Source organism: Strix aluco, chromosome 3 (assembly GCF_031877795.1).
Source record: "Strix aluco isolate bStrAlu1 chromosome 3, bStrAlu1.hap1, whole genome shotgun sequence".
Classification (NCBI taxonomy): domain Eukaryota; kingdom Metazoa; phylum Chordata; class Aves; order Strigiformes; family Strigidae; genus Strix; species Strix aluco.
In genome coordinates this window covers 93,126,049-93,151,858 of record NC_133933.1, presented here as the reverse complement: position 1 = coordinate 93,151,858, position 25,810 = coordinate 93,126,049, and positions in this window count along the sequence as shown.

The following is a 25,810-nucleotide window of genomic DNA, read 5'->3' as shown; positions in this document are numbered from 1 at the left end:
AAATCTAATCCTGTTCCCTTGTGGCTTCCTCCCCTCAGTGTTTTTAACTTTGCAGCTTTCTGTGTTTGTTTTTCATTTGTCTCCTTGATCCTTTAGTCTTTCCTTTCCCTTAGGCTAGAATAAAGTTCCAATATTAAACAAGTGCCACACTTTGCCTATTGATAGTTGTTGCCCAATAAAAAGTTGCCCTCGGAAGCCAATTAGTGAAATATGTTTCTTGTAATAACCAGTAATTTGTTTAATTTTCATGCATTCTTGCCTGATAGTCAGCCAAAAGGATGCACATGCATAGTTCCTGCGTCTGAGATAGATACAGAGGCAGCCCAGCTTAACTGCATGGTGCAGAGTGCTCTCTGCACAGGCACCTGGCAGGAATGGTCTTAGGTTCGGCATTTTGGCACTTGCAGGATACATCAGCAGCACAAACATAGACTGCCATCCTTCCGGAGCAGTGTGGCCATAGCTGCATGTGCCTTGCCCAGGCTAACACATCTGGGACGTTTCTGAGAGTGTGCTACACTGGGACCTGAGAAGTTTCTCTGCATAGCATGCGATACTCTGCAGGGCTCATTTAGAGCTGAAGTTGAGTTTCTCAATGCAGGGCATGGACAGCCCCAAAAGACACATTGAGAATCCATGTCTAATATTTATGTATCACTGTCATTCAAGGAACCTCCTCCTAACTCCCTATGATCACAAGTTTCTTCTGTTAGATGACTGCTGTTTGGAAACTGGGTTTTACACCTCATCCTCCAACCTCTCTCCCAAGGAGGGCCTGAACAAACAGTCCCTGGAAATAGCCCCTGGAGCCATTCTTCTGCCCTGCTTCAGCTTCACCTGCTCCTGTGTCAGGACCTGGAAGCAGTATGCCCAGGTACAAGTCAGCATGTCAGTGTTTGGACACCACCTCCCCTCACTGTAGTCAAGAGTGGGAAGGAAACACTTGCCTTCAGACACCACTCCACTGACTATTTCAATATTTTATGCAAAGCAAAATGGCTCTAATATGAGAAAATGAGCAGCTCCATCTACCCTAATACATAAAATATGTCAGAAACTCTATTCTGATCCTGAGGAAAATAGTCACTGCAGGGATCATGTCCATACAGATTTGCTACCTTTTCCCCTAAAAAAGGGTGGCTGCAGCTGCCTTGCCTTCTGGGAACCATCTCTGACCTGCGATAACCTTAGGCAGAAGTGGAAAAATCCCAGACTGAAACTCTCTTCACTGTTTTAACATATGGGTGAGGCAGCCAAGCATCCTGCTCTTTAACACTTCATGGTTTGGAGCACACTCCCATGAGCGCTAGGCATTTGAAGTCATGTCTCACACCCCACAGGTAGCTGTGCCAACCAGTAAAACTCTGAGGAAAGAGAAACACATTGGGTGGCTCCTCATTCAGCTCTCAAAAAGATTCTGAGCTTGTCAGGGAAAGCAATAGCTTGAACTAAACAGGCCAGAGAAATGAACAAAGCCTATAGGCTTTCCACCAGAAAAAGATGTAGGTGCCAACCCAATGGGAATATTGCACATGGTGAAAGCTGAGAGAGGAGTGACATTTCTCTGCAGCCCAGAGACAGCCTACAAACATCAGAGAAGTGGGAGGTGTGTTACCTCTGCATTTCATTCTCACTGTAAATCTTGCTCTAAGAGGTTAACAGCAGCTTGTAACGAGACATTCTCCTATCTATTTATATAAATTTTTAAACTGAAGATTACACAAAGTTGCAGGACAGATCCAAATTTTCTTGAGGTCTGGGATGGTGAACTGAGAGATTCAAATTTAGACCCTCTTTCTGTGCCAGCTGAGAAATGAAGACTGATGCATACTTCTGCAGTGTGGGAGATCAGCTTTTGAAGGCCCATTTTATAAGGAAATATCTCTGGATGCCATTTCGTCCTTGGAAAGAAAAATTTGTTGCTTGGGGTAGTTTAAATGATACTGAAAGCTACTTTAGATTAACTTGGATTTCAATAGATTAAGCAGACAGTGTGGAAAGGACCACGCTGAGCCAGATCCTACACTGGGTTAAATTGGCATGGTGCTCTCAAAGACAAAGGAGTGACAATTAATACCAGCTGAGTATCTGGCCCATTGCATTTAAAGACCATGTCAGAGACCACCTACTTTCTAACACAGCTTATAAAAATGGTTGAAGATGTGTAGAGCCTGTTATGCTAGCTGGAAATCCCCAGTCTGGATTCGGCACCAATGAAGGTATCAAAATGTAGATACCGAGTCCTGCATTCACTTGTGATATTCAGTGCATTTACTGTAAACTTGTAATTATTTTGATGGCACTGTTTTTTTAACAAGTGCTAGTATATGCCTGTGAGGATTCCTACCCAAATATATGGGATCACATACTACTGCAACAATTTGGAGGATTGTCCATATAACTTAGGTCCCAACTCACTCAGGATTCAGTTAAAAAACTGATTTATGAAGAAACAAACGGGGCAATGCAATTTTTTTAAGTTGCTGTAATCACTCTTAAAGCACATCGTGCCACGTGATAAGATCCTTTGATAGCAAATACTGATAGCATATCCATGTGCCCTTTGTTGCAGTTTTGCATTACTCTCCAAGCATATTTCCCCGCAGTCTGTAGAAGCAGTGGAGTTATAATATTGGCTCTCATTCTACATTCTTACCAGTCAAGATCATTCATTGATTCCTGGATGTGAGGATCAATGGTGGTGGCCATATGGCTTTGGAATGATCTGTTGTCTTTTCCATAATGGCATTGTGGCTTTGTGTTTCCCCAGCAGTGATTAATAGGCACAGACATGCGTTATGCACATGTTGATAGGTTTAGATGAACTTTGAATTTTCATGGCTTTCTTCTCTTTTTTTTTTTTTTTTTCTTTTCAGGGGGTGGGGAGAAGAAGAGTGATTCTGCATTGAGAAAGTGAGAACGGGGTCTTTAATGAATATTCACCTCTTGGGGACATGGTGTGATTTGATCAGCAAGGCTAGATGAAGACAGACCCCATCAGATGTCAAGGGATAATTATGACACTCTCCCACAGGAGGACTTTCTAAGTACCACTTACAACAGGCAACCCCATGCTGGAGAAGAACAAATGCCTCCAAACGCCTCTCACTGCTAACCTCGGGAACAGGATGTATGATGGTGAACTAACCCCATCCTCCCATCCCCACTAGCTCTAAAAAGCTCACTGAGGGGAGCAGGTTTGCTTTCCCCACCACAGCTGATGGAGGCACACCATCTCCCAGGCCTTCTTCCTGTGGGGCACAGAAGGGATGGATGGATAGACTTCATCAGATGCCCTGGACCTCTCCAGTGGAAGGTGTGCGATGAGCACCAGGGGTTGATATTCCTTGGATACCCAGTGTATACTAATAATGGACTAACAAGACATGGTCTGTCCATTAGGCTGTTCTTGCCCACCTCAAAACTCAGAAAAAAAGCTGTTTGGTTAACTGTTGTTTATTAAACTTTGAGGTAAAATTGCACAGCACTAACACAGAGTCCAGTGAGGAGTGGAGGAGGATGAGGCATTCAAGAAAGTACCACAGGAGTGCTCCTGAAGTAACCATGGCCTGCATATTGCTATTATGGGCTCTGAAAATGTCACCTCATCTTGAGCAAGAAACCGGGCAATTCTTCCATAATCATTCATGACCGGGGGGCCTGGACTCAGGGGTCTCTTCCCATCCTGTGCAATGTTTCATTGTCTTTCTGACTTTCTGGATTGATCAAAATGGTCGGAATCTATGTAAAAACAAACCAATCCACAGTTTGTGTTTGTAACCCATCAAGGGTTACTAAATTCATAAAAAGTGCATCTGTACATCTGCCTCAAGAAATATTTGTGATGCAGGTGGTGGGCGGCTGGGAGACAACAAGGAGAATTATCACATGCATTTGCTTTGCTCATTTGCAAATTTGCAGAAAAGACCCTTCTGGTCTTCTCACACTATTAGAGGTAGGATGCTGGGCAGGGCAGGCCCTTCATCTCACCCGCTACAGCTGTTCTCATGTTTGTAAGTTATGGGACTTCAAGCATTTAAAAAATCCAGAAGGAAATGGCTTGTTGCCCAAGTACCATGTGGGTTTTGTTTTCATCTTCAAAAAAATGATAAAATCCAAGATGTTCACAAGAAGTAGCAGAAATTTAGCAAGAAAGCAGCTTCTAGACAGCATCAGATTCAAAGGTTTGGTGGTGGTTTGATTGTTTCCAGCACCAATGTCTGAAGTATTATATATAACTAACTGTTTTGACACTTTCCAGGTTCTTTCACTGTGAAATTTATGTTGCAGCAGATTGGACAGAAGATGGGACATCCTCTGAGGTGTTAATAGTATGTATGTTTACAAAGTCTCTCTCTCCTTTCTGATCTTCCATCATAATACTTATACTGCAATAAACACTGGCAACTGTTTGGGTGGCTTGGAAAGTGTTTGTGTTTCAACCCTAAAAAAAAATGTATAGTCATTTCCTGGAATTGTAGAAATATTCTGATCCAGGTTGGAAATTTTCAAACTTTTCACAAGTTTCAGGAAACTCTAGAAATATCAGTAGAAAATGGCATCTAAATTTTTATTGAATTTGAGTTTTTTGAGGCTGACACCACACAAGCATTTCTAATCAGAAAATCTGAGGTGCTGTGTATTGACAAATATCCTGACAGGAGTAAAAATTGCAACCAGAACATTGCAGCTGTCCAAAACAAGGCAAAGAGCTATGAAAAATTTGGACTTTTTGTGATGTTATTGAATGCAGATGGTCTGTTTGGCTCAACAGCATGAAGGTTGCAATATTCAACTCATCTCCCTCTACACACTCAAATCCCAGTGACAGGATATTCTGGTAGTCAAGACAGTGTCCATGCCAAGGCTGAAAAACTACCTCTGGTTACTCAACAGCTGATGCAGATGTCCTTCTTCTCTTTAATGGGCATTGAGTGGATTGGACCAGAGCTGGCTATTGGACTTTATTGTAGTTTATAGGAAGGGAGATGGCCCAGCTGCTACCCTGTTATGCCAAAGAAGAAATTTGCCTTGACGTATGAGGACATAAGTGATTGATACACGGAAAGGGAAAAGAGAAACCTACAGACCATAGGATGATGCTAAGGAATACTTGCCTGGTGAAATGTTTCCTTTGAAAAAATTTGAGCTAATAGCTCTGAAAATTACTCTTTTAACCACTTTAACAACCCATGGGGGTCTTTTTTTCCTCTACTAGTCATAAGTTCTAGTAGACATAACTACTTTTAGTGAGTAATGTGTTACAAGAGTGTGTCCTAAACACCAATAAACCTGCACACTCTGGGATCAGGCTTGTGCACAGGCTGCTGTATGTCACACAGTGTCAAGGGATGAAATGCCAAAAAATGGAACTTTTTAACATTTAGCTAATTTTTTTAAGAGACAGTAATGTTTTCATGCACATAATGCATTCTGGTAGCTTCACAACCTCACTCACAGCCAGGAAAAATATAAATCTTTCATATTAAGCTGGAGTTTTCACAGTTTATAGAGAATACATTGAGGACACAAAAGTTTTCTTGGAACAATAACACAAGACTGCAACATGGAGACCAAAGAGGCTAGCTCTGAGGAAATAGAAAAAAAATTGCAATATTTGGCACTTGCCCTGTGATATAAAGTGCATGTTATTCTCATTTAACAGTGAGCTGACTTGAACAATAGAAATGTTTGTTAATACATTCTGCGCTGCAGTGACTGTAAAAGTATTTGCTGCATTTGCTTCTTAGATGCTGTAGCTCTCTCGTTTCACACCTTTCCCCAGATTTAATCTCTGCAGTATTATTTATGTGGCGATATTAGATTCAATTTACAAATTACAGCCTGCTACAAAACGGAGCTGTTCTTTTCCCTAGAGGTACCAGTAACAGTTACATTAATCTTCTTTTAAAAAATTATTCAAGGGCTTTCAACATGCTGCCAAGAGCTCCCTCCCAGATTCCTTTGTAGTCCTGTTTTTAATTGTAAGAATATCTGCAGAAAATATAACATGTAAGGCCTGGATCCCAGTGGAGCTCCATGCTGGCAGAGGTCCTGCAGTGAGCACCAGATGGGTGGATTTGGGTTTATTTTATCTCTTCCAGCTCAGTCCTTTATGTGGATCCTGACCTGGGAAGGTGGGTCATTGCTGGGTCACTGAGAAGGTCCCAGTGGGGTTCCAGAGGAAGGGGTGGCTGCAGAGGCACTGCCACCAAAAACTGGGAAAAACCCATTGCACCAAGCACTCCACCCCGGCAATCTTGCACCTGCATCTGCCTGCACTGCACTGCAGAGAGACCTGAAGTTGCTCAAAAAAGCTGCTTTTTGTGAGGTTTGTGCAGACTGCAAGGGGCACCACACTAACATTGCCATTAGGGTTAATCCAGAGTGCCATGCCATAGCTCTGCCTGGCCACTTAACGTGCCCCAAAGAACACACACCAGCTGCTGTGGTGCCCAGCGCTGGGAAGTCTCAAGTTTGGGGCAAGCGCCATTCATGCACCAGTATTATTCCATCCCTGTGAGCCTCACAGAGCTGTTCCTGGTCCTCCTTCCTCTGCTCCAGATGTGGCTTGAGCTCCGTGGCCTAATGACAACCAACAAATCCTGGCTTTTTTATCCACTCGCTGAGGGGTGCCACATCACCTGGCTAGGACTAAGAGCTTGGCATAAGCCAGCAGCAAGAGGATTACCTCTCCTGGTTGGAGCTGAGACAGCCTGTTTGGGTGAAAATTCATGATCTGCTGAGCACAAGAGGTCAGATGAGATGAAGTGATGGTCTGTCCTGCTCTTCCTTTCTAAGGCAATGACATTCTTTTGCATCATCATTCTTCTGCTGATGTTGGGACTTCACCACCATAAGCAGCAGTCTCGTGGGAGAACAGAAAGCCTTGTGTTCTGGGTCAGGTAGTACGATCAGGTGTGAAAGTACTTGGTCAGGTCACAAGGAAGAAAAAATGTATTTTTAAGTTTGTTACAAGAGCCTCACAGTTGGCATTGGGTCCTAACATTGTAAGACAGCTCTGTCCAAAATCTCCTCCAGAAGATTCCCCATGGAAGGATCTCCCAGGTGTTTGGGTGTTTTTGGCCAAACCTAGTTCATATAAACTGCCTCCTCAGAGCCTTCCTAATCTGAATTTTAATAACCTCAGGCTGTACCAACCAGCTGCTTCTCCGCTCATACATTGCATAGGGAAAAAGAGTAAACCCCATGCAAGATGAGAAATGTCTTCTACAAATACACATGAGGAATGAAAGGAACTTCTGTGAGTCCATTACTAAATGTTGATGGTTAAACTCCTAGTAATGAGACGTTATGAGACAGATGCAATCAATAAATATTTCTGTTCTGGTGGATCAAAGCTGGAGGAAGTATGAGTATCATATGATGCTCATGAAATGTTTTCTGGTCTAACAGTAAATTGGGAGAATGCAAGTCAGCTCAGATCTGTTTGATTCAGCAAGGCTGGATTAAATGTCCCCAAGACTTCTTAAGGTAGCAGCTAAGGAACTTACTCTTCCTCTAGGCAGGTAGTGAATGCTGTACCTGTACTCAAAGAAAGTGAGAGGGACAACCCAAAGAATTGCAAGTTGGCTAGCTTAGCTTTCATTTGGGAGTGGAACATAGCAAATGGCTGATACTGAAAGCAGAGGTAAAAATCTGTGCCAATTACTATGACTTCAGGGAAGCTGGAGCTTGTCAGATCAACCTGATTTAATTCATAGAAAACACATTTCAAGATTGGAAGTCTGATAAATCAGATATCTGATTGTAAAATTTTTTAAAAATAGCATTTTGATTTCAACATAGATATTTTATGGGCAATTATCAATGGGTAGAGACTTTCTGGAAGGGAAACCACTTCTTTCTCCTTTCCACCCAACACAATCTATATTTAAATCACAATTGACACATAAACGAATTCTAATACATATTTCAGATGACACAGACTGGGAAGCAGTAAAGATGACAGTACTTTTATGCGTGAAGGTGATCTGGCTCTCTTCATAAGCTGGGTTCAACCAAATGCAGCCAAATACAGGTTCATATTTAGAAACAAAAGTGCATAAACTATGTTTACAGGATGGGGAACTGCATCATGGGAAGCATTAAAAGGACTTTGGGGATTGTTACAAATAATCAACTGTCCATGAATTCTTAAAATAGTTTTGTGGTTAAAAGGGCTAATATGATCATCGGAAATACAGAGATGGGGTCTGGGAATTGGAAGGAGATATTCTCTCTGTGTAAGGCAGAAGTAGGACCACTGTTGTAGTGGCCACTGGAGCGGATAGAGAAGCCAAAGGAGGAATAGTTACAGGATCAGGACCTTTATTTAACACACGTTTATTCCATGATTGTTTCATGATGGATTACCCCAGAAAATAGCTTCCAAAAGCATTTCCATGAAACAGCAGAAGATCATGCAACTCCTCTGCTGGATCCTCCCTCAAGTCATGTTTTCTGGATTAGGTTCCAGGGGAAAACAGTAGGGGTTGCAGCTTTCTGAGGAGAGTTTCATGTTGGATACCTGCCTGTGTGCTGTGACGTGTTGCCTTGGCTAATAAATCGTGACCTGTGTGGTTATACTGGTCAAATGCTTTCTCAGCCAGAGCAGTTCTCAGCAAATCAGCAGGCTCCTTTCACAGTGCCCATCTGACAAGCACCGGGTAGCGCACAGATGGTTTAGATATAAAAAAGAATGCTGCATCAATGCTGTATGTGTGAAATGTTTCAATTATTCCTAAAATATTTTTAACATGTTCCAGATTTATCAGGCAAAATGCTTAGGAAGTAATTGGAGTTTATTCTGTTTTTCATTTTAGTATAGTATATTATAATAAACACATGTTCAAAATACATTTTAGGTATCACTAAATATTTATAAAATGTCTATAGGTGGAAATCCCAAGGTCACTACAGTAGCTTTATTTTTCAGTTTGTTTACAGGGAGATCAATCATTAAAACCTATGGCTTTTTTTCTGTCTGTACTGCGAATCCTTTTGCACCTGCAAAAATCTGTGGATAGTCTATCAGAGATGGCTAAACCTTCTTTGACTGCAGAGGCTGAGTTTAATTCACCCTTATATTATTGCCTAGAATAATAAAAAACTTCTAATGGCGTTTCCAAATAGATATGTATGTCTGATATTTAGTATCTGATCATTTTACTGACATTTTCCAACCATAATTAAAAGACAAATTAAATAAATGTCGATCCCAAGTAATTCTAGTTAGGAAATCAGAAGGAAGATGGTATCATACCGCCTGAGGTACACTCTGGACTTTTGCAATGAGAACTAATTTGTCTATTGCATGCTTTGCTACCTGTCTTGAGAAATACTGAAAAGGCTTGGAGACACTGCCTACCATGGAAACTTTTCCACTTGTTTTAAGACAAAAACAGGCTGATTTCTGCTGACCCTTTTGATATCCCTGGAGATTTCAGGGGGAAAAAAAAGCAACACATTTTCCTAGCCTGAAGTCTGGAAAATATTGCATTTTGTAATTCCCCAGTTACCGTGAGGTCATTTTATTTTGGTTTTTGGTTGTGTTTTTTTGTTTATAATTATATCCAAAGTTTTAGCCAAGCAAATCACCTTGACACAGCAAAGTCTTGCATCAACTAAGGCATAGCCTGGATTCTGTGCATTTCTGCCGAGACCAACGTATCTGCTCCCATCCTTGCCCCAGTTGTTAGGGACAGACTTGTCTTCCTTTTCAGCTCACAGAATAGTTGTAGTGGTGGTGGGATGAGAAGATGGACATGCCAGCAGCCTAAGAGCAGAGCTCTTCACTGGTGGAGACCCCCTTCCAGTGCTGGATCAGCAAAGGAGTAGCTGATGCCATCTACAGAATTAGCTACATACACATTGACTGAACCACAAATCCCAGATTCCCACAAAATGCCATTACTACAAACATAGGCTCATATTGTCCTTTTTCCAATTAAAAATACAAGTTTGTGTGGTTTCAACAGGTAGTACAGTGCACAAGGAAACACTATGAAAGATCAAAGCCTTGGGATTTTACTTCTTTGCTGCTCTACCCCCCACCTTTAATAAAAATGTTAAATTTAGCTCTGTTACAAGATTAACTCCAATCCCAAGCAAAATCTAGACATTCCTGGCACTGACTCTCTCCTGCTGCTGTTTTAGTAAATACTGACATTTTTGAAAAAACCCTATTTCCTCAATTACCATTTTCATTAAAAACATACCATTTTACAAATGCTGTTCTACAATATCCTTTTAATCTCTACAGATTTATTTTATATATTTACACTGCCGGAATATCCTTATAGTCAGCCCTTCCTCTTACCTTAGTGCTGCTACCCCTTTGTACACCCCTTCTGCAGGTTCACCGTCTGCAGGCTGTGAAGTAAGGAGAGCTGGGGACAGCAAATGACTTGTGACACTGGAAAGATGTTACACCTGAGATTAAGGTGTCCATGATGGTGTGGGAGTACTTGCTGGCTTTGCATCACTCACAGACAATAATGTCAGAAGCTGTAAAGTAGCATTTCAGAAAAAGGTGGTCAGTGAAACAAAACAGCAGTTTGGTTTATTTATCAGTGTTAGTAATTCCAGCCCATGAAGCCAACTGGTGTGGTGCATATTAAGAATGTCTACGTAAAAGATAATGACAAATTAGGGCAAAGAAGTTGGCTATAGTCAGATTTTTCCACTCATTTTGTATAATAGTTTATCAGGTAGAATAAAGAGCATAGACAGGCTTTATATATATGCCTCATGAAGCAGTATAATCAAGATATGGTAAAGAGTGTTCCAGACATAATTCAGGAATTTAAGGTCAGATAAACTTAATATATTTTTCCGGGTTTTTAAAATTTTATTTTCTACACCTACATAGATTGAGACTAACTGTAGCAGTGCCATGGATTAAAAGTAATTTTAAACAAATTGCAGGCCTAAATCAAGAAAATCAGGAATTCCACTCACGTGAAGAATGACTACAGTTTGAAACATGCAGATCCACGCTATGTGAAAGAAAATCTGGTTCAAGAGCTTGGCTGTTAGTTTGCACTCAGGAATCTTGGTTCCAGTCCAGCTTCACCAAAGATTTCCAGTGGGACCTTGGAAATGCCATTGGGAATAGGACTCATCTCACCCAACTGCAGCAACTGGAAGACCAGGTGTCTAAAATATAGTCTGGGTTTCTTCTGCAGTTAAATGGAAAGAGAGTAATTTATCTCAATCTAAAACCAGACTCCTCATTTTCAGATGGTGTAAATCAGGCATGGTGAATCTGGGATTGAGAGTGCAGTTACAGAAGTTACCAGAACACTAGCAGTGTGAGCACTCACTGTGCCATAAATCCTCTCATGCTCTTCTGCTGAGCGCTGCAGCAGAACCACAACTAGGTAGTTTCTGTATATACCAAAGTGTGTGTGTGTGCATACATAGATGCACATGCATATATACATGTATGAGTACCTATGTGCGTATAGATACTTCCCCATAAACATATCACAGAATCACAGAATCATCTAGGTTGGAAGGGACCTTGAAGATCATCTAGTCCAACCGTTAACCTATCACTGACAGTTCTCAGCTACACCATGTCCCTAAGTGCTATGTCAACTCACCTCTTGAACACCTCCAGGGATGGGGACTCCACCACCTCCCTGGGCAGCCCATTCCAACACCTAACAACCTGTTCTGTAAAGAAATACTTCCCAATATCCAGTCTAAACCTTCCCTGGTGCAACTTGAGGCCATTACCTCTTGTCCTATGACTTATTATTTGGTTAAAGAGACTCATCCCCAGCTCTCTGCAACCTCCTTTCAGGTAGTTGTAGAGGGCGACGAGGTCTCCCAAATATGTATATGCACATATACATGTATGTATATGCTGGGCTGACTGCTATACTGTATAGCCATATCCAGCGCCTCCTTGTACCTTGTCTATAAAACATAAAAGGGATAACAAAACACAGTGTCTTAGTTGCATTGCAGGAAGGAATGCATTGAAGGTTGTGATGCCCTCAGGATGGAGCTACCCTGAGATGTCACTGAGGCACCTGAGCTTGATTCTGAGCCAGGACAGCCCCGCCTGGGGGGATGAGGATGGGAGCTTGTTTCTGTCCAGCCTGCTCAATGCAGCAAGTCTAGGCAATGCCCACCACGGCCCTTTTCTGTCTGTGGAAGAAGTGTGCAGAGTCTGAAAAAGGCAACTGCCTAACTGTCCTAAAATCAAAGCTGCATCCAAATAGCTCTGACAATAGAGACAATTTATGTGTGTAATCATTAGTCACATGCTTTCTAATTGCAGGATCAGGCACTTAATACAGCCATTAATGTAATACTTCTAAACACCCATAAGTTTACTAACTGCACCCTGCTGGGACTCACATTAACACTTAGTAAATAGACTATTCAGAAAATGGCATGGTAAGAGTTACACCTCCAAGTAATATTCTATAGAGCTGCATACAAATTGTAACCACATTTTCATAAGTGATAAAATGTTTTATCCTCTTCTGAAAAATAAATGCCATAAAAGCCAAATGCAGTTCACAATAGCAAAGGAAAGGAAGGATATAGCTGGGTAGGATTCAAAAGGTTTTGATTTCACATTGTCAAGTTGAACACTTATGGAGGAGTTGGGCACCTAAATACCTATGTGGGTCTGGCAAGAAGTTCTCAACCACAAAGTATGGACAGGGAAATGGAAGAAAATTCAAAGTTGCTAATGTGTCGTTCTACTTTAAGGACTAGCTAAGTGAAACTGGCACCACTAAGAAGTTGGTGAGATTCCTGAGCTTATTCCATCTGCCTTGCTTGCTTAAGTGATGAAAAGCCCTTCTTCTGAGGCCATTTCTAACTATACCAGCATGAAAAGGATGTTCCAAGTTCCAGTCCATTTCATTCATGTGGCCCCTTTCGCTTGCACGGCTGCGACAGAGCTTCGTTCCTTCTGCAAAGCCTTTATCCCTGCTAATGCAAAATAGTGAAAAAAAGGGAATGTTAGAAAAAAAAGGACTGTTTTTTCAAACAAAAGGTTTTGAAAAAAAATGTTTTGCTGAGCAAACCACTTTAAAAGAACACCAGTGATGTAACTAAGAAAATATGGAGAGAAAGGGAAAAGTTAGGAAAAGTCAAATGTTCCCTCTTTTCTACCCTGATATATTTCAAAGGGTTAAAGACCTCAAATCATATAAGTAAAATACCCCAAAGCATGGCTTTTATTAAAAAAGGAGTTTAAAAAGAAAAAAAAAAAAAAGAAGAAGAAATGGAAAGTTTCTTTGTGCTTGTGTCCCCACTTTTGGTTGCTGCTGTATGAAAGAGAGACCAAAGTATGGTTTTCAGCTCTAAAATTCAATTTTCTCAGTTAAGCAAAAATCTGGCTAAATCCTAGTTCCACTTTGAGATAAATCTGGACAAGGAGAAATTATTCAGGTGGAACAGACTCCTCATATGGTGGGAAATCTGGTCTGTGATACTTATTCTGCTCCATCCTCTTCCCATCAAGATCACCCTCTGGACTTCAGGTGTCTCCACTACTGCATGTTAGAACTGTTGTATCCTTTTTTTGGTAAAATGTATTAAAATTAAACCAAATTATGCTATTTATGGAATCTTTTACCAAAATAGCATGAAATACTAGAAGAAAAGGAGGGCAGAGCAGAGCAAGGCAGGGAAGAGAAACAGAAAAACCTTTCAAGATATCTTCATGAAAAAAGCAGGAAATTATTGTTTCTTTGTCTAGAAAAGAGTGCATATCCCCTTAGTTAGAATTATAATAGGTCCATTTGGAAGGAATATAATAATTTATGCTATGGGGTGTATCCACAGATAAATAGTTAGATGACAATTTGTGAACAATTAGTCTGTCATTTTTCTGCTTGCAAAATTTCTTCCATCCTCTAAAATCACTGCCACTGTCCAATCAGGAGGAGCTCTGCTGGCCTGAAAGGATGTGCCAAACCCTTTTTTGGAAGAAGTAGCTCACATACTTTGGCAAATCCCTGCACTAGAAATGAAAACCACACCTAGAATTTACTAGATCATAAAGTTTCTTTACTTCTTGTTTAATCCCTTCCTACATCTGTCCCTAGAAGCGCATCATGAGCTCAGCATAGTCATGCCGTTTCTGTCAACAGATTGCAGTAGGGTTGAGTAGAAGTGCCTACACCAAAACCTACTCAAAATTCATGGACAGCCTCTGTAAGCTTTGGATCATGTCTTTGAGTCTGAGCTCGGGACGGTTCTTTCACTGTTCCTCCAAAACAACTAGAGACCATATGGCAGGTAAGAGAGGAATAGCCTTACCCGTACCACTAACGCTCTCTTTTGGTCATAGGGGTGATTCCAATTTCACAGCCAGTGGCTTTTCAAAGCACAGTGCTCCTCAAAGCTGGCAGAGCAGGAGATGAACATATTGCTGTGAGATGCCTTTATGTATCATCTCTGCAGCATCTCTGCTGGAGTGAGTTAATGCAGCTGCTTCTTTGGGGACTCAGAAAGGGAACTTGCATCGTGGAGCTGCACTAGTGGGAAACAATTCCCAGGCCAGCCCTGCCTTTACACTGTGGGTGATCGCCAATCAATTCCAGGTGCTGCTCACCAAGTACAGCATGTCCCAAATTTCTCATGGCTGAGCTGATGCCATTCTGAGACTTTCCACCATTTGAACAAAGCTGGAAGTTAGCTGTGCTCAGAGAGCTGTGCTTACACATGGGAACAGTCATTTTGTCACCAGCCTCAATATGCTTCGGCATCTGACCTACCCTCCTATTTACAATTCTTCCCATCTTTCATTCCGATTTTATATCCTCATCCCCCAGGGAGTCTTTTGCAAAATATTTTATAGGCAGAAGGGTTCTGGAGTGTGGTGCCAATGCATAAAGCAGCATCAGGCATCAGCTTGCCATTGCGGCATGGTTTTGAAAAATAGTGGTGTGTTGCTTCCACGTATTCAGCAGTAGTTACTTCACCACCAGTTCTGTGAAGGTAACTTCTGCAGAGGACTGCTCCTCAGCCAAGGGGGGCCTTCTCCCTATGGTCAGTAGAGACAGATACTTTTGAAGGCTCCCAGGAAGCAAGTCATGCTGCCAAAATGGATCTGCATATATTGACAGTGCTGGGAACCCTGACACCTCAGGGCTTCTTTACGAGAACTTTGGGGTTAGGTGTTAGGAAGCAGCAGGCACTGATGCTCCTTGGGAAGCTGCTGGGTTGGCTTTGCTCTCCTTAAAAAGAAGGACAGTGGGACGCAGAGTCCAGATTTTCCAGCCTTGTTTGATCACCCTCGTCAGTGGTTAGGACTGAGCTCTTGGGCTGTACCTGTAATGATAAAGCAAACACGGCCTCGAGTACTAGTGTGGGATTGTCCAGCCAGTGTAGCTTCTGGTGTGCTCCACACCAGGCCCTGGCTGGTGCCAGCCCACCTTCTTCCAGGTAGTGCCAAGCCCTTCTCACAGGACAGTCAGGGCCAGGGACTGCTCCTGCTTGGCAGCAGGGATAAAGCTGCCCTCTCTGGGGAGACACAACAGTATCTCTGCATGGATGAGATGTGGCAGCCACCTGCTCTTAAAGTGAAGAAAAGGCTCTGGTCCATATGCTGGTACAACCTTTGGGTGCCCAGCAGCAGGTGAAGGATAGTGCCTCTTAAAAAAGTACTGTAGTTTAGTAGTGAGGGGATCGTCCCTACCACAAGGACCTGGCAGTTCAATCTGTGGTCATTTTGGTCAGGCTCAGTAATTTTTTTAAGTACCTTTTGCCTCGTTTCCAATGCTGACTGTGAAAATGTTTTCTGACAACCTGACAAGGATTACATCAAGCAGGAAAAAAATGAAGGGGATGCGAGTGCACAGAAAGAAGTGCAACCTTCTTCACACTGTGACAATTTCTTAACTTTGAGAGAAAAAGTATTTGCAATTTTCACAGGGCATTAGTCTAATTTGTCTGAGGATCTGTTTGTAATTTGTGGGAGATGTTTGTTAAAGCTGATATAAAAGGTAATGCTAGGATTTAATCCTCAAGGCTTTAGCAAATAACCACTATCTTTTAATAGAAAGTGGGTGGCATGTTGGTTGTCAACTCTAATTTCTCCTCTAGCCTGAAAACCTTCTCCATACTTTTTCTATTATCCTGTACTACTCACTTTTATATGAGTACAGGATCTGCCTTTAAGACAGGATAAAACCAGAAGGTAGAACCTTTAACAGAGATACACCATGTTTCAAGAGAGCATATGGGAAAGCATCAAAGCGGGGGACAAAGTTAACATTGAAAAGATGCTCTCAGAACACCCATTGCTCCTGTGGTTTGTGCATTATGCTGTTTTCCAAGAGATCTGGATTTGATGTCTTGTCCTTTGCTTTCTGGGGCGAGGAAAACTCTGAGCCCTTTGAGAGTGGGGAGGGGTATTAAATAAGGAAAGAAGGGACCTACGGCAAAGATCAAAACAACAAAACAATACACAGAAAAACCAAGAGGACCAAGAAGACTCAACCCTACAGTACCTAACAATAATTTTTAAAGGCACAATTTTGTCCAATGTGTTGTTTATTCATCCAATTCATTGTAATGATGAACAGCTTTAAAATTGGAGTAGAATGCTAATTCATACTTTATGTATAGAATAAATGATAGGCAGCTGTGTTGCCAGGGGGCCATTGGGGGCTCTCTGGCAAAACAGACTATGCAAGCAAAGGAACATAACTCGGGGTCTCTGTTAGCAATGAGAAAATATATATTGCAAATTAAGTAGTTCTTCCTACTATTTAATGAAAGCTGGGTGCATGTGACATTGCTATTGGCATGCAGTAATCAATTTGAAGTGAATTTGACCTGTACTTATGCTGTGCTGGAGAAGTCTTTCAGTGCTATTTGAATACTTTTGAATATAGGAACAGCAGTGAACTAAAGCTTCTCACCAGCCCTTATCACCAGTCAGGTGATAGGCTAGCAAATTACTTTGAAGGCACACTGAGAAACAGGCAAAATGAAGGCTATTCATTTCACTGTACTACTGAAATGAAATGCTGGGATGGATCCACTAACCCTTAGAGGGTCAGCCAAGACTAGACTTTGCCCAAGAATAGAAAGTTAGTCCATCTCTGTGTGTGAGATGGGAGCCAGAGGCATAGTTTGGTGACAGCATGGTCTTGAAAGCAGAGTGTGCACTGAAGTCCCACAGAGGTGAGGGCCAGAGAGCTCTGCCATGGGCTCAAGCAACCCGCACCTCACACTTAGTGCTGGAGATCTGCAGTAATGTCAGAAGCAGTGCAAGAAACACAGAAGAATGGGTGTCTTGCCTTCCACACCAAGAAACCTACACTGTCTGCACAAAAATGATATTAAAACTAGAACAATTTTTTCCAGTAAAATACAAATCCACATGCATCTTGCATGAGCTTGAACATTAGTGCAAAAACGCTGCTCACCCCATACTCAGAAAAAGGTCTAGCTGTATCTGTGAATCACACAGGTGAACGCAGGGGGAGCTTGAGAATGAGTGTGGGTTCATGCTGTGGTTTTGCACCACATGTGTAAAAGGAGTGCTGTCTGCACAGGATGGTGTGAAAGTTTGCCAGTTGGCTGAGCCAGGTGGATTGCTTGAATGGGAAAGGGATTGAATGCAGGGAATGCAAACCAACATCTAATAAACCCAGTGATGGGCAGGAGGTAGGATTTTAACTGAAAAAACATGTTTTAAATCTTAGAAGAAGTCTTCATTCTAAAATTCATTCAGGAAACCCTGCCAGACGCCAAAATAACCATAGATTCCCTGGCCCTTTTTGCAAGAGGTATTCAAATAACTTGGTAGTTATTTCTGGATTGAACAGTAACTGAGGACAAATGTCCAATGACAGTCTAACCATGATCTCGTCTACTAATGAAACTCAAGAATAGGCCAGTGATGACTATGAGATTACATCTAAGTATAGAAGATGGACCCTGATAGTAATATACCCAAAGCTATCTTAAAAGTACCACCTTGATTCAGTAACAGCTCAAATTCTTGGCTCTATGGCAAATGCAAGCCAAATTCTAACCCCAAACCTACACATAATGTAAAGTCTGGTCCTATCGCCAGCTGTGATGTGACTGTGGAATGACCAGTGACTCTGCCAGACCCAAAACTGCTCACAGCTAGATGGTCCATTTCAGCCGCAATGCTAAGACTGGATCAATACACCCTTGTAATCCAGGCAAAATGCCCAGCACTGGGTTTGCAGCAAGCATTAGGATTAGAGATGGGGTCTAGGAAAACATGAGGATGATTGACGGCTTTTGGAGAGGTAACCTATCCAAGTGTGGGACTAATGCAATGGGGCCATGTATCTGTGTATTGAAAACAGACAGAGCTTGCCGTATTTTCCTGAAGACAGCTGTACTATCTTGTATAACGGGTTTGGATTTTGGGTTAAAGTGGGAAGCATGCGTTATGGCTGGATCTAATAAGGGCTATTTAGGTTTACAACCATTACTGTATGTCTTTTACTTCAGGATTGTCTGGAGATGATGTCAGGGTGATGTATATTAAAAAGTCTTGATGACAGATGTTCATGTATTTGAATGAGCAAATTTTAATTAATTTGGGACTATACATGGCACTTGGGCTAGTGGCTAGGAAGCCTCAGAATAAGATTAAGGATTAAGGATAATGTTGCAATTTGGCTGCATGGACTTGCATTCCTGTTTTGTGAAGAAGAGACCACTAAGCTTGGTTTAGGGCTACATTGCCATACTGAGCTGTCTGTGGGCTCAGCCACACCTTGAGAATGGGCAAGGTTTGGACCAGGGTTCATGCCAGGGATGACTGATGAACTGAGGCAGATGAGTGGTACAAAAGGTAAGGACTTGTGTCAAACTTTGCCTCAGCCTTGCACAGTAAGTCAGTTTTACCAATGGGACATAAAGGTCCAGGGACCTCAGCCCCATGGCACCCGCGAGGCCAGCAGAGCTGGGCCAGGGTGGTAATGGGACCAGCTCAGATCCTGCAGCCACTAGGTTGGTATGTAGCTGAAGGCATGCATCCACTCTAACTGTGACATCTACTTCTAGGGAAAAATAAAAACAAACGGAAGAGAAAAGATAAAAGGAAAATTCCATCCAGGCCCATCTGGGAAAAGCAGCATTGGGGTCCCAGACCATGGTCCTCCTCTCCACAGCAGCAGTTGGTGAGGCTGAAAATGAGGATGAAGAGGATGATTTTTATCATGCTTTTTCCCTAGTAGAATATATTTTTCATTGGGACCCACTCAAACTCTTTATGGGGTGTTCCTGTTTGTGATGGTATTAGTGCTAGTTGGAGTATGTTAATCAAGTGCAAATGTTTCACGTTGACTGGTCGTTAAGTTTCTGTGTGTATAGATACTATTGGACAATATTTACTGAGTATTTGTTATCATTGCATATTATTATTACTTTTATTATTAACTTTGCTGTGCAGTATATTTAGTTTTCTCTAATATAAACTAAAATGTACAAACCAAGAGACAAAGAAAGAGGGGCAGAGGAGGTCCATTCCCACAGCAGTGAGAATTGCTTCCCATGAGGCCCTGTCTTGACAGTGCTGCCAGGATTTGCAGGTGCAGGGCCATGAAAATAACAGCTGAAGAACAACAGCATAAAAACAATTAAAGAAAAGTACTGGCAAAGAGAGTCTGGAAAACACTGCCTCATCAGCTTCAGGAAAAGGTTTTGGAGCTGCAGATCGCAGGCCCTGAGCATTATGAAGGCTAAGGCAATGGGGTACTTAAGGCACTGTGCAGCACACGTGTGAGACAAGTACTGTTTTGTAGCAGGGTGACAAGTCCTGGAAATTTCTATCCATCTCCCTGAGGGCTACCAAGTCTTTACAGGAACAGCTTGTCAATAAGGGACATAAACAGCGGTCCCCTGCAGCAGGCGGTGATGGTGCTTGGGATCTGTGATGGGTCAGAAACAGTTCGTTCGAGTAGATCGAAGCTTTTATGAATTGCGCCTGCCTAGCTTAGATGTAGGTGTTCCCGGTCCCAAAGGGCTTCTTAGTCCTGAGCCTGGCAGGCGTCACTGCTCCTGGCCAAAGGAGAGGCTGGATTTGGGCGTCTCAGACTGGAATCAGTCAGTGAGTTACATCTAGGGATCACTGACGTTTTATTTCCAGGTGCATTAGGGAGCAAAAAATAATCTTTTTTCCTTTTTTTTTTTCTTTTTCAAGCTGGGTGTGACATGGTATGTGCATGGCTGCTTAGCTAAAAACAACACATGAGCCCCAAACCTCCTCCTTAGGTATGTGCTGTGAAACTAGACACAGCAACATGTTAGCAAGTCACAATGAAATGGGAAATCACCCCTTTCCCTCCTCTGAATATGATCTGTCAGACGCTATTCCCCCACACATATAATTACTAATTTCATATTACTATTTCATTGTGTTAGAAGGATTCTTTGAAACATACAACAGATCTTTACCAATAATTTAAACTAGCTACCAGTCTCCATCCTGGTTACTGCATATCTACTGCCAAGACACTGTTTTGGTAACAGTTAATAATCAGCTGTCTGGACTACCTCACCATAAACATTACAGGGTTTCATCACTCATGTTTTATTTAATTCCACTTGTCATCAAGGTCTATTATTGGAGCCTTACAATTTTGTTCAAGAGAGCTGATTTTTACTACTGTTGAAAGCTCCTCTACGTACTTTTTGCACTTTATTCTCCTGAGCTAGGACCCTTTTCTTTTGGTTCTCAGGTTGACACAAGATGTTTATTCAAATAAATTAATTAGATGATTGACAAGCTAGAGGTGTCCCTGGTGGAATATGCTTGAGATGCCAGGGGAAAAAAAGGAAAATGCATGAGGTTGGCAAATGGCTTGGGCTAAATACAACCACCTGTCTTTGATTCCACACCCCTTGTTTACCATCCTAGCTGAAGAAGGTTTAAATTGAAATCATCCTTCCCCATGTAGATCATCCTTTGCTCATTACCTTAGTTTTTGTCCTGTTGTGACCTCCTACACTTAGCCTGGAAGTATGTAGTGTAGAAGAAACAGGTAGTTGCCTGGAATAAACAAAACAGTTAAAATGGTCAAAGATTAAAATGGGAGTAATGGAGGAGCAGCTCCTTCAAGCACTGCTGTTTCAGAGAGTCTCAGATGACACCACCAAGCAAGCACTTCTGCCCCTGTGATAGGCAGTGATGGCCTCGCCACTCACATACTGGCTTTTCTCTGCTTTCTCTCTGTCCTCTGGCTCTGCTTTTCATCTCTTGCCAGGAGGAGAGGCTGTAAAGGAAAGACTAGCAGCAGGCAGTGTGCAGGCTGCACTCCTGAGGGGTGCCAGAGAAAAGGATCCAGGTTACTATGCCAAGGAATGATTGTCCATGCACAGTGAACCACCTCCAAACTTAGGGAGCCCAGAATAGGCAGTGGCTGGGCTAGAATGAGCCTCCCATGTTCCACCAGCCCCAGAGATCCACAAGCCTGATGTATTTTGATCACAAATTCCCTTGTAGACCTGAGGATCCCCTTATCATCAAAGCTTGGTCAGAGCTGGTGCTTCTTGAAAAAAAAGTCAGACAAATCAACATTTTTCTGGTGGAACAAGTAAAAGATCTCCTTGCATAGGTCTAGGCTTGGTAATACACCAGTATGCAAGCTAGCAGTGAAATATATCTGAACAAAACAGGAAAAGAGATTTCTTTCTTTGAAGTCAACAGCAGATGCTATAGTATGTTTTTACAGACGGTCTCTCAGTATGCTGACATACCTAGGTCTAGGCAGTCATGCTTATGCTGTGTTCAGGCACCACCTTAGATAGTTCTTCTCTGCAAGATACATTAGTATGGTCCAGAGCCTGAAAGAGTAAGTTCTATTATCAGCTCAAGCCCAGTACTGTGCTATGCCATTGTCGCTATGTGGCCCAAAACTGATGGGCTTCTGCATTGCTCCAAGTGCAGGTGGAGCAGAAGCACAACATTCTGCATTTGTCCATGTAGAAATCTCCCACCGTGAAGCTCTTGAACATGTTTTGCCAAGAGAAGCAAACATCTTTTCTCTTTATACCGCAGTTCCTTCTGTCTGTCCTGTGATTTGTCGCTTCCCTGTTGTTCCTGACCTTTCTCAGATTCAAACCTGCGGCTCTAGGCACAGTACTTGAAGTAATCACTGATTATCACTGAGCAATTAGAAGTATTCTGTATAGCAGAACTGATTTTCTTTGCCTGTGGTGTTTTCTCTTCTTGTTTTCCCTTTATTTGCATTATTCACTTTCCTCTTGGATTTTTTTCTCTCCAGCTGCTGCCTTTAACTTTGCCTTATTCACAAGCAATCTCCATTCCCAAACACTTTCTCTGCATTTGGTGTGTGTTTATTTCTGAAATTCCTTCACATCTGTCATTTGTGGTCTTATTGAGTTGGTTATGCTGCAGCACCTTTCCTTGGTCATCGCAAGGCAGTGGGGAACCATGACACAGGACCCTCCCTCTCTTCTGAAGGAAGTGTCCTGGGTCTGGACACAGCTGTGTTTTGGTCACATATGGTTATGAACCTCCATGCTCAGGTGCTTCCTGAGGGTGGTGGTGCCTTACTGGGACTGTGACATGGTGATACGAGGATGAAGTTTTGTGTGGTTTAGCAACTCTCCCCATGCCTTCTACATACCACATTTCAGTTCCTAGGTTATGAAGATCTAATACCAAGTCAAATAAATATAAAATTAAAAAATAAGACCTTCTCCTTCTTAATGAAAGTCAGGGTGAAAACGTATGTGAAGCGTCAGATCTGAAGGGTTAAAATCACACATCAGAGGAACACAAGTGTGACTTACGGGGAAGTTATTCTGCGAAGTTACAGAAGCAATATCTGCAGTACATGCGAAATCCCATCTTGTTCTCCCCACTGCATATGGCATGTGTCCCTTTCCCCCTCCCCACTCCTGGTGGATGTGTGTAAGGAAACCCAAGGAAGATGTAGCCTGGACTCCATGAAATCTGAGAAAGCAACCTTGGTGAACACTGCTGCTCAGGGAAGAGAGCCTGAGCCCTTGGTCATCTGCAGTAGTCTGTTGAAAGGGTAGTCCTTCCCTCCAGGAAGGCCACAGAAAACCGTCACCTATGCCAGCCTGTGAGAAGGAGTATTTGTAGAGAACCCCCAGGCACTCTTCCCTTCAGGTAACTCCTAGGACTGGGAGGGCTGGTGGGGTGCCCAGGGATTGCAAGCCAGATGCCCAGGCACAGAGCAACACAGTCTGAACCTGATCAAAACATGGTTAAAAAAAAAATCACCTCCTGCTCTTTTGCTTATCCTGACCAACTTTCCCAGCTGAGGTAGGTCCTTCCTTCTGAATACTGGGGGGCTCAGAGGTAGGTTGGTTGTTTTGCAGCATATTTTCCTTTTCTTCTGGGTAGAAGAAAGGTTTCCCTTAGGAGGGCATGTAGGTCAAACTTGCACACAGTAACCAAGACCTCTGTCAGGATTCATTTCTGGTACTTTGCTCAGGCAGCTGGGGAGTCCTAAGCAGCTTTAAAAGGTGGTTAAGAGGGCAGAAAAGGAGAAGGAGGGAAACTGCCGCTCTGAAAAGCCATCTTTCTCCCTTCAGTGGCTGGACCCAAAGCTCTTCAGGGAGATGTCCTTCTTACCTTCCAGCGGGATTGTGCTCTCACCCTGTTCCTCTCCCCCTGCTCTCCCCATTCCCACATCCCCCTGCCCTGGGCTGCGTGGCCTTTGGGAAGGGAAAGGCAGGAAGGAGCCGGGCGAAGGCAGGCGCAGGCAGAACAGCTGCAGGAGCAGCCGAGTCAGACGTCAGAGTATTTCGCACAGCTTTCAGTCTTTCATTGCTGTTTGCTCCAAACGCCATGTCACCCTTCGGCTCACAGTTCTTCATCTCAGTTTCGTGCCTTTTGGTCCCCGGCTTCTGCTGCCTTGTCTCTCCTCTCCTGGTTGGGCCAACCTCTCCTGTTCGCATCCTCTCCTCTCTCTCCCCACTGCTTGCCCTGCCTATTTTGGACACAAACTCTCTGTCACTCAGAGCGCCACACAGAGCCTGGCATACTGGGGTCCCTTTTCAGGCGCTGCTGTAATAACAACCGCAGAATCACATTGTGCTTATATCTTTACTAGCTTATACAGGAATATACAGTGGTGTTTTACAAGGCTATAAAAATACATCTTAAAGGAAACAAGCACAGGAAAACAGGAGAAGTGGGGCCAGATCAGCTGATGTAAATAAAGGCTGCATTGAATTAAATAGTGCTGAGACTATTTACAGCAGCTGCAGGACCTGACCTGTGGCCCCTTCCTAAACCAGGGAGTTGCTGCAGCCTCCAGCTTCTGTTACAGCAGAAACTGAACTGAGCTCCCCTTGCCCACCCAGCAGAGAGGGATGCTGGCAGGGAGAAGGAGGTGGACCCTTGCTCCAATCTGTCCTGGGGTGAGACACAGCTGTATTGCAGCTGCAGAGGGTGATGCTTATGGCCAAGCTGCCAAGTTGTGCCCAGCGGCAATGGAGGGTCACGTCCTCCTCTGCCCATCTCTGTGCCTAGCCATGGACCAGCTACAGCTCCTCTGGAGCCCAGAAAAGCCCCTGTGGCTGGAGCTGGGCAGGATTCACAGTATTTACTGAACGGTGCCATTTCAGGGCTCCAAAAACTACTTGCAAGGTAAGGTCAAATCCAGCACAGGGCTTTGACTTCTAGGTAGTGGAAAGAAAACAAGAAGAAAGGAAGGGAAATCTTTTGGGAAAGGTCAAACATCTTATTTTTACATTTTCTGGTTTGAGAACAAGCTGAATTCAGTTCAGTTTTACCTGAAACAAGCGTTGAACTCTCCATTCAGCCACTGAAATGCCAAACTTGTGCTCTGTAGAACTTTCTGGATTACATACCCACTCCCCAGCATGTAGAGTAGAACACATTTTATCTTTCTTGGATCTGATTTTTGCAAAAATAAAAATTCCAATAGCAATATTTCAGGAAACATGGTCTCCCATTGAGGCATCAATATGACATGAATTTTCATCTCTGGCAAGTTTCTGTATTGCATACTTACAGAATCCAGTTATATGAATAAAACAAATGGACAAATTCTGTAGAACTAAACTAAAAATGGGTAAAGCTATTTTTGTGTTGTTTTTCCAGGACTTGTTGGAAGTAAGGGAAATTTTCTCTGCAGGAGTACAGTTCTGTGGATAGTCAGAAGAGCTCACAGGTAGGAAGTGTCAGCTTTACCCTCAACCAGACTGCCTCAGTTGTCTTGAGTCATTTACAGATTTAAGTATGTTCAAAACATTACATTTTTACCACCATTATAAATTACAAAAAAATAATATATCCAATTTGAATTTTGAAAAGGGACTAGATGTCAATTAATAGGACCAGCTGGTGTTTCTTTCAATGCTGAAATAAAATGCTTGGAGAACTTCAATGATATATTTAAAAAATCTGTTTGTCAAATCTCCTCTAGAAAAGTGTAGATTTCAACAGTTCTTAATTTCATTTTTTAAAAAAAGGGTAAAAAACCTCAAACCCTTCCAAGCAGCTGTAAAGAAAAAGTGTAAAGATATCTCAGCCCAGCAGTCAGCTTTCCAAGATGGCTGCAAAAGGGTGATGAAAGGAGGTCACGGATGGAACAGCTCTTTCAGCTTGCATCTCCGGCGGCTGCGATTGCGTTCACCTTGGCAGGGGTACAGAGGGTTTGGTTCCTTACGACGGCTCTCCGGCAGCCATTCGCACCTGTGCATCAGGGCTGTAAAACCCTGCCAAATCACCAGGGCAGGTTTCTGAGCAGATGTAAGCAACTGCTCTGGGGACAAAACAATACCGAATCAGGCTGAGAAAGGTTGAGGTTTA